Below are 5,013 nucleotides of genomic sequence, written 5' to 3'. Positions count from 1 at the left end.
GCCTCTTTTGACTGTGTTTTGTGCTTCAGGAGCCACACATTAAAAGGGATTTTCTGTCATGGTAGAGCCAAAAGGGCACAGAACTACACTACCCATCCACCCCTTTTATGTCACATGTTTCATTAATCACTAGTGATTAGCACCACTATTTAAGTTTTTCAGTGTCTCATTGTCAAGATTTTGTTGTAGTTGTCGTTTCCCAGAAAAAAATGGTCAGCCACCTTGGCGACAAGACACTTTTCTGAAGATTTATCCTCAAACCAAGCCACTCTAGGTGATTGAGAACGATATCCCGGTGCTGAGCCACCAAACTCAATTGTTCCAGTATTAGCCAATCGTCTTTAAAATTAGGGGCGGCTGTGGATCAGGTGGTAGAGCGGGTTGTCCACTAATCGTAGGATTGGCGGTTCTATTCCCGGCCCACATGACTCCATATGACTCCGCATGACTCCACACGATTCCACATGCTGAAGTGTCCTTGGGCAAGACACTGAACCCCAAGTTGCTCCTGATGGCAAGTTAGCGCCTTGCGTGGCAGTTCTGCTACCGTTGGTGTGTGTGTGTGAATGGGTGAAAGAGACACAGTGTAAAGCGCTTTGGATAAAAGCGCTATATAAGTGCAGATCATTTACGTTTGTGAGTCGTCTTATGCATAAATTTACACACATTTCTTTTGTAAATGCTGGTGCTAATAATTTACGGATAAATCCATTCACATCCAGCTTGATAAGTGAGATGAGATAAATGAGAACAAATGCTGTGAATATATTGTTATTGTCAGAAACATATGGGTATGGGTATGTGAGGGCCTCTGTACGTGGGTGTACTAATCCATACAATCAGGGTCTGGAATAGTCACATCAAACCAGCTTTGACTATGGCTCTACAAAAGTTATAAAATGGCTCGACATATGTTCACGCTGTCCAGAAACGGGTAATGCGAATGAGCTCATTTATGAGCAGAAGCCCTGTGTCTGGAACCAGCTGAGTCAGATGGAAAAAGGAAGACATCCAGCTATTAGGAGGTTTGGAGAATTATACATTCGCATTACATTCTAGCCTTTTATAAATGGCGTTCACCACTACAGACCACCATGACATGCATCGAATTTACCATTACAAGCTGCAAAGGTATGAAGAATCTATGCATATAGGCTAAAGATTACAGACTGACCAGACACGAAGCAAATTAACCAATGTGTACTAACCAGGGTGAAGTCTGATTCATCCTTGAGGTTCCTAGTGTGCTGCCAAAATCATTAATAGAGATTAAAGAAGGGGAAACTGACTCATCACAAACATAAGAATGTTATGTGCTAGACTTCTCATGATGACAAGGAAAATATTAAAACCCCAAAAGGCAATTTTTTAAAACTCCACTAAGGCTGTTTTACACTATATGCTTTCTGTAAGTATAATGAAAAAACTGAGTTAAAACCAGTGATCACAGATATCTTAATGTGGTGTGATCACTGGTGGCTGATTTCATGCCTTTGTGACCGAAAACAGCCAACAAAGTTATAACAGTTTTAGAAATTTTGGGCCAAAATTTAGAATGTTAATCCTGTTTCTTAAAAGTCATAAATAATAGCAATGTTGCACTGTAGGAGTATTGTGAGACACTGACGAAGCTTATTATTATTATTATTATTATTATTATTATTATCATCATCAGCAACAAAAACAACAACAACAACAATAATAACTTTAGGCAAAGCTATTTGTGTAGGCAGGGGCATGGTCAGCATCTGCTGTACACGGAGAAGAGGTAGGTCTAACTGGCAGGTAACGCGTGATGACAGAATCTCACCTGTGTCGTGTTAGCCTCAGTTTATTTATGTGTCTCTCTGTGCTTCCAGGGTTTCCTGTAACATGTGAGAGAGAGAAAGAGGGGGAGAGAGCGAGAGAGAGAGAGAGGGATATCTGAGAAGTACAGAGCAGTGTGTGTGTGTGTGTGTGTGTGTGTGTGTGTGTGTGTGTGTGTGTGTGTTAAGAAATCAGGACTGTATATACATATGTGTGTATATATATTTTGTGTATTCCTCATGCTAAATTGTTTCAGAAATGAAAACAAAAGATAAGTAAACACAAAATACAGTTTCAAAATTATAATATTTATTGAAACAAAAAAGTTATCCTATACCAACTGGGCTGTAGTTACTAAGTCCCCAAATCTATGAAACAGCATTCATAATGTGGTTGAGCTGTACTATTACTTCCAGCCCTGTTCAATCAAATCCACACTTTTCCAACAGCATGAAGTTGGTTAAAAGTCTTACTCAGTAACACACTGTGCAAAATTAAAAGAAACTTTGGAAATGATGATGAAGAAGGTGATTGAAGTATCGGAAGGGGTACGAAGCTATTTCAGAGGCTCTGGGACGCCAAAGAACCACAGCGAGAGCCGTTATCTCCAAATGGAAAAACCCGGTGCAGTAGTGACCCTTCCCAGAAGTGTCTGACCTTCCAAAATTCCTCCAAGAGCACAGCGACGACTCATCCAGGAAGTCACAAAAGACCCAAGGAGAACATCAAAGGACCTACAGACCTCTCTTACATCAATAAAGGTCACTGCTCATGACTCCACTATCAGAAGGACACTGGGGGAAAATGACATCTATAGAAGGGTTGCAAGGACGAAAACCACCGCTAACCATTTTCTTTAAAATCTTAAGGAAAATGTCAGGAGATCTGTCCATGAACTGAATCTGAAGAGAAAGTGGGTCATGAAGCAAGATAACGATCCTAATCACACGAGTCGTTCTACCAGAGAACGATTAAAGAAGAATAAAGTTAATGTTTTGTCCAAAGGCCAAGTAAAAACCCTGACCTTATTTCAGTAGTTGTGGAAGAACCTGAAGCAGCAGTTCATGTGAGGAAACCCACCAACATCCCAGAGCTGAAGCTGTTCTGTACTGAGGAACGGGATAAAACTCCTCCGAGCCGATGTGCAGATGATCAACACTTACCCCAAACGTTTATCTGCAGTGATTACTGCACAAGGAGTCACACCACATACTGACAGCACAGGTGCACATACTTTCACCCCTCACAGATCTGTAATACTGGATCATTTTCCTCAATACATCAATGACCGAGTATAATATTTTTGTCTCATTTTAAAAATTGGGTTCTTTTATCAACTTTTACGACTTGTGCAAAAATCTGATGATGTTTTAAGTCATATTTATGCTGAAATTCAGAAATTTCTAAAGGGTTCACAAAATCCATCTTGCTGTCGTGCGTCTAGCCAATAAATATGTTGTAGATGAAAACAAGTTCTTTCAGTTTGATTAAGTTAGTAGATGTAGTCTTTTTGTGTAGAGGTAGGGTGCCAATAATACAATTTTGCAGCTGCATTTGCACCACAGGGATGTACTGTTTTGTGCACAGTTTCTACATATTTTTTGTCTGTTTTGTTTCTGAGGCTCATGATCTTCAGCCCATACTGATTTAAACACAACAGCTGAACTACTGTCGAAACTCAAAACATTCATTAAGGACATATTACTCTGTAGAGATTCAGACCTTATTTTATTCATAGAACATACTCCAGAATTCAGTTATTCAGTTATTCAGTTAGTAGTAGTTTCCCACAGAACACAGACTGAGAAAAACATCCGAAGTTCAGGGTCCAGGTTGAGAGAGAGAGAGAGAGAGAGCGAGCGAGAGAGAGAGAGAGAGAGAGAGAGAGAGAGAGAGAGAGAGAGAGAAGCCATGGTTTAATTGCTTATGGTGAGACGGCTCCAAACTGGCTTTCCCTGCACTGACATCATCCTGTTCAGAAGGCCCTTTCACTCTTTCTTTCCTCCTTTTCCATCCTGTTAGAGAGAACACACTGACAGCATGGACTCCTGCCTGTTTGAGCTTAACAACAGCTCTCTCTGTCCAATACGCACTGTTCTTTTACTCACTTGATGACTAACATTTCTTTCTCTCACTCACCCAGTGCAGCTCCAGCAATACTGATGTGAAATAAAACAGCAAATATGTCATTAAAGTGTGTATATATATATAATATGTAAAATATATCTTTTAAAAGGAATTTGCCTCTCTATTGGATGAACCTGAAACAAACCACCACATTTTTATACAATCCCCATTCTGCTTAAGGTAATAAAACTAATGGGCCAAATTAAGATAAATAAAATAGATTTTTTCTACATTGACTAATGAATACCTGAAGTCTGGCCTGTAGACCTCATCAGAGGCTGGGTGTCTTCCCTGCTGGTGTTCTGCCAGAACTTGTACTGTGTATCTGAGAGGTGATACGTAGCTCAATAGAATATACAGTTGGTTGGATGATTGAATTGGGCCATTAATACAAACACTTTGATGCACTGAAAAATGTCTAGTTATTAATAGTGCCAATTTTTGTGATAGTTGTATCTGAGAAGTTAAAATTCCAACACTTCTCAACTCTGTGTACCAGTTGTACTCCATCTTCACGCACAACTGTATGGCTGTACACAGAACGGTCAAGTTGGGCATCTAACTTCTCACAGAGAAGATTTGTTTCCTGGGCCATGGATAGCATCATCTCCCTAACAGCTGACAAAGACAATGGCTTTTTGATTTTAGCACAGATGACCATCTACAGCCTTTCCATTAAACCAAACATCGATCAACACTAGACCCACTGACAGGGTTACAAGCATCGAGTATTTTAGGTATCACGGGTATGTCCTCACTTGTCTTACAAAGACCATTTTAAGGAAAGTGCAACATAGACTGGAAGCGATTGAGGGAAAAATAAGTTTTCAAGGATGGCAATGTGTTTACATGTATTTTATATACCAGTGAGCGGTAGCTAAAATCTTAATAATAATTCTGAAGGTGAAGGATATGGATAGGTGGCTTTAAATTAATGTTGTTGGTTTGACCACACATGGTGGCAACACATCATACACTCTTCAAATGGTTAATAATGGAAGGAAACATTCAATTCAGTTCAGTATTATTTCTATTGTGCTTTTAACAATGAACCTTATACCAAAGCAGCTTTAAATAAAT

This window comes from Ictalurus punctatus, chromosome 18 (genome assembly GCF_001660625.3).
Source record: "Ictalurus punctatus breed USDA103 chromosome 18, Coco_2.0, whole genome shotgun sequence".
Taxonomy (NCBI): Eukaryota; Metazoa; Chordata; class Actinopteri; order Siluriformes; family Ictaluridae; genus Ictalurus; species Ictalurus punctatus.
Note: the sequence above shows the minus strand (reverse complement) of the source record.